General features: G+C 39.5%; 11 non-coding genes across 11 annotated transcripts; 5 read left to right on the top strand and 6 right to left on the bottom strand.

Annotated features, from left to right (window-relative positions):
• Window positions 1-35: 35 nt before the first annotated feature.
• On the bottom strand, window positions 36-107 carry TRNAQ-UUG (transfer RNA glutamine (anticodon UUG)). Its single transcript has one exon. It is a non-coding gene; the product is annotated as a tRNA-Gln (tRNA).
• A 2,359-nt stretch (window positions 108-2,466) lies between these two features.
• On the top strand, window positions 2,467-2,538 carry TRNAQ-CUG (transfer RNA glutamine (anticodon CUG)). Its single transcript has one exon. It is a non-coding gene; the product is annotated as a tRNA-Gln (tRNA).
• Window positions 2,539-3,451: 913 nt separating this feature from the next.
• On the bottom strand, window positions 3,452-3,523 carry TRNAQ-UUG (transfer RNA glutamine (anticodon UUG)). The gene has a single exon. It is a non-coding gene; the product is annotated as a tRNA-Gln (tRNA).
• A 259-nt stretch (window positions 3,524-3,782) lies between these two features.
• Window positions 3,783-3,854, top strand: TRNAQ-CUG (transfer RNA glutamine (anticodon CUG)). The gene has a single exon. It is a non-coding gene; the product is annotated as a tRNA-Gln (tRNA).
• An 874-nt stretch (window positions 3,855-4,728) lies between these two features.
• On the bottom strand, window positions 4,729-4,800 carry TRNAQ-UUG (transfer RNA glutamine (anticodon UUG)). The gene has a single exon. It is a non-coding gene; the product is annotated as a tRNA-Gln (tRNA).
• A 2,380-nt stretch (window positions 4,801-7,180) lies between these two features.
• On the top strand, window positions 7,181-7,252 carry TRNAQ-CUG (transfer RNA glutamine (anticodon CUG)). Its single transcript has one exon. It is a non-coding gene; the product is annotated as a tRNA-Gln (tRNA).
• Window positions 7,253-8,165: 913 nt separating this feature from the next.
• TRNAQ-UUG (transfer RNA glutamine (anticodon UUG)) lies at window positions 8,166-8,237 on the bottom strand. Its single transcript has one exon. It is a non-coding gene; the product is annotated as a tRNA-Gln (tRNA).
• A 259-nt stretch (window positions 8,238-8,496) lies between these two features.
• Window positions 8,497-8,568, top strand: TRNAQ-CUG (transfer RNA glutamine (anticodon CUG)). Its single transcript has one exon. It is a non-coding gene; the product is annotated as a tRNA-Gln (tRNA).
• An 881-nt stretch (window positions 8,569-9,449) lies between these two features.
• Window positions 9,450-9,521, bottom strand: TRNAQ-UUG (transfer RNA glutamine (anticodon UUG)). The gene has a single exon. It is a non-coding gene; the product is annotated as a tRNA-Gln (tRNA).
• Window positions 9,522-11,879: 2,358 nt separating this feature from the next.
• Window positions 11,880-11,951, top strand: TRNAQ-CUG (transfer RNA glutamine (anticodon CUG)). The gene has a single exon. It is a non-coding gene; the product is annotated as a tRNA-Gln (tRNA).
• Window positions 11,952-12,864: 913 nt separating this feature from the next.
• Window positions 12,865-12,936, bottom strand: TRNAQ-UUG (transfer RNA glutamine (anticodon UUG)). The gene has a single exon. It is a non-coding gene; the product is annotated as a tRNA-Gln (tRNA).
• Between the last annotated feature and the right edge of the window lie 212 nt (window positions 12,937-13,148).

Here is a 13,148-nt window from a genome sequence, read left to right as displayed (position 1 = left end):
GAGAAATTAGAAAATGGAGTGTAAGAGCAAGATAACGGTCCCACCGAGACTTGAACTCGGATCGTTGGATTCAAAGTCCAAAGTGCTAACCATTACACCATGGAACCCTTGCAAGATGCACCTGAGAGCGTTGAATCAGAAATGGCAATATAGAGCACATTTACAATTTTTACAGATTCATAGTCCCAATTGACTGATATCATACAAACACAGCGATGTTGTCGATTGACGTTGTGCTATAGCAATCTCTGTGCTTTATAGAGCATGTAGATCAAATTCTTCCTCTTGAGGCATATGATTAAGCAATATTAAATATTGTTTCTGACTGCCTCTGTTTTGGCATAATGAAGTTCAGCATTTGCGGAAGTATTTAGGTTCCATGGTCTAATGGTTAGTAGGCTGGACTCTGAATTTAGTAATCTGACATGTTATAGCTATATTTTGTTTTCCTTTGGGTGTATTGTCATTTTATGCACATAGATTTCCTAGCAGTGGCTGTGATGAATAGTTCAATTTGATAGCAGCTTCCTTTTGAGAATTTGAAAAAAAAAGAATTAAATAGTCTCTCTGGATGACTCTGCTTTGATTTCTATGTGCACATCCCTTTTGCGTTTCAGAGGGATTGACCAACATACACAACAGTGCTTGGAAGACCTCTTCCTCCCTCATGGCATGTAAAGCTAACCTCTCTCCTACCGTGTGTTTTTTTACTTTTTAACTTCCCCTTCCGAGTCATGATCATGTAACTGAATTTACATTTTTAGATTTTAACTGCAGTAGTTGCTTGTTTTTCATTTTTATTTTTTGTGTACGCATACATCCCTTTTTGTTGGGCGGGGGGAGTGATGTCTGTTTACTTATATTAGCTAATATAGGTCATTTTATGTCCGCTTACAATATGTGTCAGGATTTTTTATGTCGTTTCCAATCAATGTCTAATATCAAGTGGTTTGCAGCAGTCATACAAAGGCACGTAACACCCCCAAAACACCTACATAAGTTAGAAATACTCCGGAAGAGTACTCAGTTTATGAAAAGGCAGTGAATCCCAAATAGAACTGTAAATGTAAGCTAGCAAGCAGACCGTGCACCCCTGTTTGGAACTATGACCTGTGTGTTACCCTCTATTAACAGAACAATGTAACTGCAGCCCATGTCACATAAAATAGAAAGTAGAGATTATGCAAATTAACTCCCAGAAGAGCCTGGTGTCACCCCAAAAGGTGTCATGCTTTTCACACCAAGAAACATCCACACATAGATCCCTGCGAACCTCAAAAACGTACAGGAAACCCTGTCCAGCGCTTTGCTCCCAGAGGAGATAAGGTTGAAAAACCACCCTATGTTAAAAGTGTCCATAATCCATGCCAGCTGCCCTGTCTAGTTCGGGGCCTAGGGGCATGAGTGGAAGGGTTTAACCTGCCTGGGTTCTTGGGCATGGTTTCATCATGCCTCAGTTTACAATGGCACTCTGCCACTTTGTCAGGCTTTAAAGAAGCCTGACTCCTGCAGAGCAAAAGATCTGATTATTTCCTTACATGTTTTGTACGTAAGAATGCGGATGGTGCTCTGAGCCTCCTATGGTGGTTATTAAGCATGGTATACATACCATAGCATGTAACTGTGCCTACAAATGGAACATTTTGTTCATTTATTAGGGAGTTGTGAAAATGGCAAAATCAAATTGCCATTACTGACACAGACCAGCTGCCGCTGTCCGGACATTTCGTCGAAAGACATTTCGTCGAAAGACATTTGGTCGACGTAATTTGGTCGAAAGCCAAATGGTCGTTTTTTTTATTTATTTATATATATATTTTTTAGGTTGTAGTTTAGGGAAAAAAAGGGGTTTTTAGAAAAAAAGGGGGTTGGGGGGACCCCCCCAAACCCCCCCCCCAAAAAAAAATGTGAAAATAAAAAACAAAGCAATTCGACCATTTGGTTTTCGACCAAATGGTTTCGACCAATTGTCCTGTCGACAAATTTTTTTCGACGAAATGTCTGCCAACCCAGCTGCCGACTGTTGCTATTGACAGGAGTTCCAGGTATATAAACTGAGGAGATCACCAGTTCAATTACCTGTGAACGCATTTTGAAGCTCATTCACAACCAGTTCCTGCCCGTTCTCTCCATTTTGGCTTTCTGGCTGGCCGAGGGGCCCTTCAGTAATGTTCTTTGCTAACCATTACACCATGGGCCCCTTGCTGGTGCAACCTGACAGAGTTGTAACAGAAATGAGAATCGAGATCTCATGCATCATTTTAACAAACTCATATTCCTAGCCCACGGATATTATGCAAATGTGGAACTGTTTAGTTGGTTGTTGCGCAATAGCAAACTCTTTGCTTTACAGCTCATTTGGATAGGATTCTTCCTCTGGAGGCATAAGATAAAAGAATATTGCATACATTCTCTAAAAGGCTCTTTTTTTGCTGCAATGACGTTCATCATGTCACTAAGTATGTAGGTTCCATGGTGTAATGGTTAGCACTCTGGACTCTGAATCCAGCGATCCGAGTTCAAATCTCGGTGGGACCTTGGGAATTACTGTGTTTGTTTTCCTCTCAGTGTCTTGTTTTAATAGCAATGACGCTGCTGTGTCGCCCACTTTCATAGCATTATTCCCTGGGTGCATTTGAAAAAAGAAAGATTTTCCATGGATGACGCTCTTTAGCCACAATGAAACCCACCACTTTCTGTGGTGTGAAAGACCCATGGTGCAATGGTAGCACCCTGGAGGTTGAATCCAATAATTTGCATTCAAATCTCTGTAAGAGTTTACCATCAGTCGAACCTTTCCCTTATCGTTTATTGTGGATGTCTTCTTTGAAGAAAGGTATGATCCAACTAAAGTAAGTACATTCACGAATGGGCCCTTGGTCGGTACAAACAGTATTTATACACCTCAGGCCTTTTGTGAATTAAGAAAAGTGTGTTCTTCGTTCTATTTTTCATCTCAAACTGATACCTTCATTTTACAAACATGTAAAGGCTGTTAAGACGCTTGATTAATATCATTGATTCTGAATGTGGTCGCTTTTCATAGGATTAACCCTTTAACAATTTTGAAAGAGAATGGCGATACAATAGAGCTGCTTTTCCCAAAATGGTATTATTAATGTTGTTGCTGCATCTTCAAGTAAAAAGAGAATCCATTGGGTCACCGATTGAGCATGTTTCTTAACATTGAGTTAAGTTTGAAAATTTCAAATCTTTTATGTATGTTTCCGATGCAGATCTGCCCATCGACTCAGAATGACCTCACTGTTCATACATTTAAAAAAAATGCATAAAGGTTAAGGTGCTAGGCACAAAAGTGGATTTTTATGAAAAGTTATGCCAGAGAGTGAGAGCGAAAATGAATACCCTACACCACTAACCTTATGAATATTACTATCTTTGGCCTATAATTTAAGACAACAAGGAGACAAAGTGTGTTAGAGCAAGAGAGAGGTTCCACCGAGACTTGAACTCGGATCGCTGGATTCAAAGTCCAAAGTGCTAATCATTACACCATGGAACCCTTGTTGAGCAGAGCTTCATAAGGGCAATGAGAATATAGGGCACAGTCAAGATTTTTACTGACCTATAGTAACCGTTTACTGATATTATATCGAAGCAGCACTGTTGCTGTTGGATGCTGTGCAATCGCAAAGTATTGGCTTCATGTCTCATTTGGATCAAATTCTTCCTCTGGAGTCTAATGATATAGGAATATTACATATTTTCTCTGATGTGCTCTGTTTTTCCAGAATGAAGTGCATCATGCTACTGAATATGTGGGTTCCATGGTGTAATGGTTAGCACTCTGGACTCTGAATCCAGCGATCCGAGTTCAAGTCTCGGTGGGACCTTGGGGCTGCTTCTCTTTTAGAGTTGCCTTTCATTTGCAGATAGATATAACAGCAATAGCTTTGCTTTACAGCCCACTTTGATGGCAGTCTTCTTTGACCAAAGAATATTAATAGTTTCTGGGGATGACTCTCTTTTGCCACAAAGAAACTGCCCACTCTCATATCTCCAAAGCTCCAAGGTATAATGGCTATTAAACTGGCTTTTGATCTCAGCGATTTGCATTGAAAGCCCAGGAGGCCCCTAAAATCAGTTGAATTGTTTCCTGATAATTTAGAGTTTATTTCTTCTTTCGAGAAAGGTGTGATCCAAATAAAGTAAGTACATTTAAACAAGGGCACTTGATCAGTAAATGCACTACTTTCTAGAACTCATAACTCTTGTAAGTTATACAAAGTTTGCTCTCCATACAGTTTGTCAACTCAAAGAATTACATTTTTTACACATTTAATAAGACCATCAAATTGCTTGAAACATAGGAATGATTGTGAAAGTGAATATGATTCACCAAAATAATTGTATAACATTTTTTAATGTTAATAAAATAGGGCTTTTTCCAATCTTTTCACATCAATGTTGTTTCTGCATGTTCCAGTGAGCAGAGAATCTACTGCACATAGTGTGTACATTTTTCTTTTCATAGAGTTAAGGTTGGACATTATTCATCTGTGGAAAATGTTTCTGAGAGATATCTGGGTGCCCACTCTGATTGACCTTAGGGATTGTACATTAACGATATGTAGTTGCATCACTGTATTGGCATCAGGCACCAAAGTGCATTTAAATGTAATGTCGTGCAGAGAGAGTCGACTGAACTTCTGAAAATTAACTCTGTTGAATTGTAATTTGAGAAATTAGAGTGTAAGTGCAAGATAACGGTCCCACCGAGACTTGAACTCGGATCGTTGGAGTCAAAGTCCAAAGTGCTAACCATTACACCATGGAACCCTTGCAAGATGCACCTGAGAGCGTTGAATCAGAAATGGCAATATAGAGCACATTTACAATTTTTACAGATTCATAGTCCCAATTGACTGATATCATACAAACACAGCGATGTTGTCGATTGACGTTGTGCTATAGCAATCTCTGTGCTTTATAGAGCATGTAGATCAAATTCTTCCTCTTGAGGCATATGATTAAGCAATATTAAATATTGTTTCTGACTGCCTCTGTTTTGGCATAATGAAGTTCAGCATTTGCGGAAGTATTTAGGTTCCATGGTCTAATGGTTAGTAGGCTGGACTCTGAATTTAGTAATCTGACATGTTATAGCTATATTTTGTTTTCCTTTGGGTGTATTGTCATTTTATGCACATAGATTTCCTAGCAGTGGCTGTGATGAATAGTTCAATTTGATAGCAGCTTCCTTTTGAGAATTTGAAAAAAAAAGAATTAAATAGTCTCTCTGGATGACTCTGCTTTGATTTCTATGTGCACATCCCTTTTGCGTTTCAGAGGGATTGACCAACATACACAACAGTGCTTGGAAGACCTCTTCCTCCCTCATGGCATGTAAAGCTAACCTCTCTCCTACCGTGTGTTTTTTTACTTTTTAACTTCCCCTTCCGAGTCATGATCATGTAACTGAATTTACATTTTTAGATTTTAACTGCAGTAGTTGCTTGTTTTTCATTTTTATTTTTTGTGTACGCATACATCCCTTTTTGTTGGGCGGGGGGAGTGATGTCTGTTTACTTATATTAGCTAATATAGGTCATTTTATGTCCGCTTACAATATGTGTCAGGATTTTTTATGTCGTTTCCAATCAATGTCTAATATCAAGTGGTTTGCAGCAGTCATACAAAGGCACGTAACACCCCCAAAAAACCTACATAAGTTAGAAATACTCCGGAAGAGTACTCAGTTTATGAAAAGGCGGTGAATCCCAAATAGAACTGTAAATGTAAGCTAGCAAGCAGACTGTGCACCCCTGTTTGGAACTATGACCTGTGTGTTGCCCTCTATTAACAGAACAATGTAACTGCAGCCCATGTCACATAAAATAGAAAGTAGAGATTATGCAAATTAACTCCCAGAAGAGCCTGGTGTCACCCCAAAAGGTGTCATGCTTTTCACACCAAGAAACATCCACACATAGATCCCTGCGAACCTCAAAAACGTACAGGAAACCCTGTCCAGCGCTTTGCTCCCAGAGGAGATAAGGTTGAAAAACCACCCTATGTTAAAAGTGTCCATAATCCATGCCAGCTGCCCTGTCTATAGAACCTGGCCGTTCGTGGCCGTTCGTGGCCTAGGGGCATGAGTGGAAGGGTTTAACCTGCCTGGGTTCTTGGGCATGGTTTCATCATGCCTCAGTTTACAATGGCACTCTGCCACTTTGTCAGGCTTTAAAGAAGCCTGACTCCTGCAGAGCAAAAGATCTGATTATTTCCTTACATGTTTTGTACGTAAGAATGCGGATGGTGCTCTGAGCCTCCTATGGTGGTTATTAAGCATGGTATACATACCATAGCATGTAACTGTGCCTACAAATGGAACATTTTGTTCATTTATTAGGGAGTTGTGAAAATGGCAAAATCAAATTGCCATTACTGACACAGACCAGCTGCCGCTGTCCGGACATTTCGTCGAAAGACATTTCGTCGAAAGACATTTGGTCGACGTAATTTGGTCGAAAGCCAAATGGTCGTTTTTTTTATTTATTTATATATATATTTTTTAGGTTGTAGTTTAGGGAAAAAAAGGGGTTTTTAGAAAAAAAGGGGGTTGGGGGGACCCCCCCAAACCCCCCCCCCAAAAAAAATGTGAAAATAAAAAACAAAGCAATTCGACCATTTGGTTTTCGACCAAATGGTTTCGACCAATTGTCCTGTCGACAAATTTTTTTCGACGAAATGTCTGGCAACCCAGCTGCCGACTGTTGCTATTGACAGGAGTTCCAGGTATATAAACTGAGGAGATCACCAGTTCAATTACCTGTGAACGCATTTTGAAGCTCATTCACAACCAGTTCATGCCCGTTCTCTCCATTTTGGCTTTCTGGCTGGCCGAGGGGCCCTTCAGTAATGTTCTTTGCTAACCATTACACCATGGGCCCCTTGCTGGTGCAACCTGACAGAGTTGTAACAGAAATGAGAATCGAGATCTCATGCATCATTTTAACAAACTCATATTCCTAGCCCACGGATATTATGCAAATGTGGAACTGTTTAGTTGGTTGTTGCGCAATAGCAAACTCTTTGCTTTACAGCTCATTTGGATAGGATTCTTCCTCTGGAGGCATAAGATAAAAGAATATTGCATACATTCTCTAAAAGGCTCTTTTTTTGCTGCAATGACGTTCATCATGTCACTAAGTATGTAGGTTCCATGGTGTAATGGTTAGCACTCTGGACTCTGAATCCAGCGATCCGAGTTCAAATCTCGGTGGGACCTTGGGAATTACTGTGTTTGTTTTCCTCTCAGTGTCTTGTTTTAATAGCAATGACGCTGCTGTGTCGCCCACTTTCATAGCATTATTCCCTGGGTGCATTTGAAAAAAGAAAGATTTTCCATGGATGACGCTCTTTAGCCACAATGAAACCCACCACTTTCTGTGGTGTGAAAGACCCATGGTGTAATGATAGCACCCTGGAGGTTGAATCCAATAATTTGCATTCAAATCTCTGTAAGAGTTTACCATCAGTCGAACCTTTCCCTTATCGTTTATTGTGGATGTCTTCTTTGAAGAAAGGTATGATCCAACTAAAGTAAGTACATTCACGAATGGGCCCTTGGTCGGTACAAACAGTATTTATACACCTCAGGCCTTTTGTGAATTAAGAAAAGTGTGTTCTTCGTTCTATTTTTCATCTCAAACTGATACCTTCATTTTACAAACATGTAAAGACTGTTAAGACGCTTGATTAATATCATTGATTCTGAATGTGGTCGCTTTTCATAGGATTAACCCTTTAACAATTTTGAAAGAGAATGGCGATACAATAGAGCTGCTTTTCCCAAAATGGTATTATTAATGTTGTTGCTGCATCTTCAAGTAAAAAGAGAATCCATTGGGTCACAGATTGAGCATGTTTCTTAACATTGAGTTAAGTTTGAAAATTTCAAATCTTTTATGTATGTTTCCGATGCAGATCTGCCCATCGACTCAGAATGACCTCACTGTTCATACATTTAAAAAAAATGCATAAAGGTTAAGGTGCTAGGCACAAAAGTGGATTTTTATGAAAAGTTATGCCAGAGAGTGAGAGCGAAAATGAATACCCTACACCACTAACCTTATGAATATTACTATCTTTGGCCTATAATTTAAGACAACAAGGAGACAAAGTGTGTTAGAGCAAGAGAGAGGTTCCACCGAGACTTGAACTCGGATCGCTGGATTCAAAGTCCAAAGTGCTAACCATTACACCATGGAACCCTTGTTGAGCAGAGCTTCATAAGGGCAATGAGAATATAGGGCACAGTCAAGATTTTTACTGACCTATAGTAACCATTTACTGATATTATATCGAAGCAGCACTGTTGCTGTTGGATGCTGTGCAATCGCAAAGTATTGGCTTCATGTCTCATTTGGATAAAATTCTTCCTCTGGAGTCTAATGATATAGGAATATTACATATTTTCTCTGATGTGCTCTGTTTTTCCAGAATGAAGTGCATCATGCTACTGAATATGTGGGTTCCATGGTGTAATGGTTAGCACTCTGGACTCTGAATCCAGCGATCCGAGTTCAAGTCTCGGTGGGACCTTGGGGCTGCTTCTCTTTTAGAGTTGCCTTTCATTTGCAGATAGATATAACAGCAATAGCTTTGCTTTACAGCCCACTTTGATGGCAGTCTTCTTTGACCAAAGAATATTAATAGTTTCTGGGGATGACTCTCTTTTGCCACAAAGAAACTGCCCACTCTCATATCTCCAAAGCTCCAAGGTATAATGGCTATTAAACTGGCTTTTGATCTCAGCGATTTGCATTGAAAGCCCAGGAGGCCCCTAAAATCAGTTGAATTGTTTCCTGATAATTTAGAGTTTATTTCTTCTTTCGAGAAAGGTGTGATCCAAATAAAGTAAGTACATTTAAACAAGGGCACTTGATCAGTAAATGCACTACTTTCTAGAACTCATAACTCTTGTAAGTTATAAAAAGTTTGCTCTCCATACAGTTTGTCAACTCAAAGAATTACATTTTTTACACATTTAATAAGACCATCAAATTGCTTGAAACATAGGAATGATTGTGAAAGTGAATATGATTCACCAAAATAATTGTATAACATTTTTTAATGTTAATAAAATAGGGCTTTTTCCAATCTTTTCACATCAATGTTGTTTCTGCATGTTCCAGTGAGCAGAGAATCTACTGCACATAGTGTGTACATTTTTCTTTTCATAGAGTTAAGGTTGGACATTATTCATCTGTGGAAAATGTTTCTGAGAGATATCTGGGTGCCCACTCTGATTGACCTTAGGGATTGTACATTAACCATATGTAGTTGCATCACTGTATTGGTATCAGGCACCAAAGTGCATTTAAATGTAATGTCTTGCAGAGAGAGTCGACTGAACTTCTGAATATTAACTCTGTTGAATTGTAATTTGAGAAATTAGAAAATGGAGTGTAAGAGCAAGATAACGGTCCCACCGAGACTTGAACTCGGATCGTTGGATTCAAAGTCCAAAGTGCTAACCATTACACCATGGAACCCTTGCAAGATGCACCTGAGAGCGTTGAATCAGAAATGGCAATATAGAGCACATTTACAATTTTTACAGATTCATAGTCCCAATTGACTGATATCATACAAACACAGCGATGTTGTCGATTGACGTTGTGCTATAGCAATCTCTGTGCTTTATAGAGCATGTAGATCAAATTCTTCCTCTTGAGGCATATGATTAAGCAATATTAAATATTGTTTCTGACTGCCTCTGTTTTGGCATAATGAAGTTCAGCATTTGCGGAAGTATTTAGGTTCCATGGTCTAATGGTTAGTAGGCTGGACTCTGAATTTAGTAATCTGACATGTTATAGCTATATTTTGTTTTCCTTTGGGTGTATTGTCATTTTATGCACATAGATTTCCTAGCAGTGGCTGTGATGAATAGTTCAATTTGATAGCAGCTTCCTTTTGAGAATTTGAAAAAAAAAGAATTAAATAGTCTCTCTGGATGACTCTGCTTTGATTTCTATGTGCACATCCCTTTTGCGTTTCAGAGGGATTGACCAACATACACAACAGTGCTTGGAAGACCTCTTCCTCCCTCATGGCATGTAAAGCTAACCTCTCTCCTACCGTGTGTTTTTTTACTTTTTAACTTCCCCTTCCGAGTCATGATCATGTAACTGAATTTACATTTTTAGATTTTAACTGCAGTAGTTGCTTGTTTTTCATTTTTATTTTTTGTGTACGCATACATCCCTTTTTGTGGGGAGGGGGGAGTGATGTCTGTTTACTTATATTAGCTAATGTAGGTCATTTTATGTCCGCTTACAATATGTGTCAGGATTTTTTATGTCGTTTCCAATCAATGTCTAATATCAAGTGGTTTGCAGCAGTCATACAAAGGCACGTAACACCCCCAAAACACCTACATAAGTTAGAAATACTCCGGAAGAGTACTCAGTTTATGAAAAGGCGGTGAATCCCAAATAGAACTGTAAATGTAAGCTAGCAAGCAGACCGTGCACCCCTGTTTGGAACTATGACCTGTGTGTTGCCCTCTATTAACAGAACAATGTAACTGCAGCCCATGTCACATAAAATAGAAAGTAGAGATTATGCAAATTAACTCCCAGAAGAGCCTGGTGTCACCCCAAAAGGTGTCATGCTTTTCACACCAAGAAACATCCACACATAGATCCCTGCGAACCTCAAAAACGTACAGGAAACCCTGTCCAGCGCTTTGCTCCCAGAGGAGATAAGGTTGAAAAACCACCCTATGTTAAAAGTGTCCATAATCCATGCCAGCTGCCCTGTCTAGTTCGGGGCCTAGGGGCATGAGTGGAAGGGTTTAACCTGCCTGGGTTCTTGGGCATGGTTTCATCATGCCTCAGTTTACAATGGCACTCTGCCACTTTGTCAGGCTTTAAAGAAGCCTGACTCCTGCAGAGCAAAAGATCTGATTATTTCCTTACATGTTTTGTACGTAAGAATGCGGATGGTGCTCTGAGCCTCCTATGGTGGTTATTAAGCATGGTATACATACCATAGCATGTAACTGTGTCTACAAATGGAACATTTTGTTCATTTATTAGGGAGTTGTGAAAATGGCAAAATCAAATTGCCATTACTGACACAGACCAGCTGCCGCTGTCCGGACATTTCGTCGAAAGACATTTCGTTGAAAGACATTTGGTCGACGTAATTTGGTCGAAAGCCAAATGGTCGATTTTTTTATTTATTTATATATATATTTTTTAGGTTGTAGTTTAGGGAAAAAAAGGGGTTTTTAGAGAAAAAGGGGGTTGGGGGGACCCCCCCAAACCCCCCCCCAAAAAAAAATGTGAAAATAAAAAACAAAGCAATTCGACCATTTGGTTTTCGACCAAATGGTTTGGACCAATTGTCCTGTCGACAAATTTTTTTCGACGAAATGTCTGGCAACCCAGCTGCCGACTGTTGCTATTGACAGGAGTTCCAGGTGTATAAACTGAGGAGATCACCAGTTCAATTACCTGTGAACGCATTTTGAAGCTCATTCACAACCAGTTCATGCCCGTTCTCTCCATTTTGGCTTTCTGGCTGGCCGAGGGGCCCTTCAGTAATGTTCTTTGCTAACCATTACACCATGGGCCCCTTGCTGGTGCAACCTGACAGAGTTGTAACAGAAATGAGAATCGAGATCTCATGCATCATTTTAACAAACTCATATTCCTAGCCCACGGATATTATGCAAATGTGGAACTGTTTAGTTGGTTGTTGCGCAATAGCAAACTCTTTGCTTTACAGCTCATTTGGATAGGATTCTTCCTCTGGAGGCATAAGAGAAAAGAATATTGCATACATTCTCTAAAAGGCTCTTTTTTTGCTGCAATGACGTTCATCATGTCACTAAGTATGTAGGTTCCATGGTGTAATGGTTAGCACTCTGGACTCTGAATCCAGCGATCCGAGTTCAAATCTCGGTGGGACCTTGGGAATTACCGTGTTTGTTTTCCTCTCAGTGTCTTGTTTTAATAGCAATGATGCTGCTGTGTCGCCCACTTTCATAGCATTATTCCCTGGGTGCATTTGAAAAAAGAAAGATTTTCCATGGATGACGCTCTTTAGCCACAATGAAACCCACCACTTTCTGTGGTGTGAAAGACCCATGGTGTAATGGTAGCACCCTGGAGGTTGAATCCAATAATTTGCATTCAAATCTCTGTAAGAGTTTACCATCAGTCGAACCTTTCCCTTATCGTTTATTGTGGATGTCTTCTTTGAAGAAAGGTATGATCCAACTAAAGTAAGTACATTCACGAATGGGCCCTTGGTCGGTACAAACAGTATTTATACACCTCAGGCCTTTTGTGAATTAAGAAAAGTGTGTTCTTCGTTCTATTTTTCATCTCAAACTGATACCTTCATTTTACAAACATGTAAAGACTGTTAAGACGCTTGATTAATATCATTGATTCTGAATGTGGTCGCTTTTCATAGGATTAACCCTTTAACAATTTTGAAAGAGAATGGCGATACAATAGAGCTGCTTTTCCCAAAATGGTATTATTAATGTTGTTGCTGCATCTTCAAGTAAAAAGAGAATCCATTGGGTCACAGATTGAGCATGTTTCTTAACATTGAGTTAAGTTTGAAAATTTCAAATCTTTTATGTATGTTTCCGATGCAGATCTGCCCATCGACTCAGAATGACCTCACTGTTCATACATTTAAAAAAAATGCATAAAGGTTAAGGTGCTAGGCACAAAAGTGGATTTTTATGAAAAGTTATGCCAGAGAGTGAGAGCGAAAATGAATACCCTACACCACTAACCTTATGAATATTACTATCTTTGGCCTATAATTTAAGACAACAAGGAGACAAAGTGTGTTAGAGCAAGAGAGAGGTTCCACCGAGACTTGAACTCGGATCGCTGGATTCAAAGTACAAAGTGCTAACCATTACACCATGGAACCCTTGTTGAGCAGAGCTTCATAAGGGCAATGAGAATATAGGGCACAGTCAAGATTTTTACTGACCTATAGTAACCGTTTACTGATATTATATCGAAGCAGCACTGTTGCTGTTGGATGCTGTGCAATCGCAAAGTATTGGCTTCATGTCTCATTTGGATCAAATTCTTCCTCTGGAGTCTAATGATATAGGAATATTACATATTTTCTCTGAT

This window comes from Ambystoma mexicanum, chromosome 5p (assembly GCF_040938575.1).
Source record: "Ambystoma mexicanum isolate Mex_15411 chromosome 5p, UKY_AmexF1_1, whole genome shotgun sequence".
Taxonomy (NCBI): domain Eukaryota; kingdom Metazoa; phylum Chordata; class Amphibia; order Caudata; family Ambystomatidae; genus Ambystoma; species Ambystoma mexicanum.
Note: the sequence above shows the minus strand (reverse complement) of the source record. Positions and strands in the feature narration are given on the sequence as shown.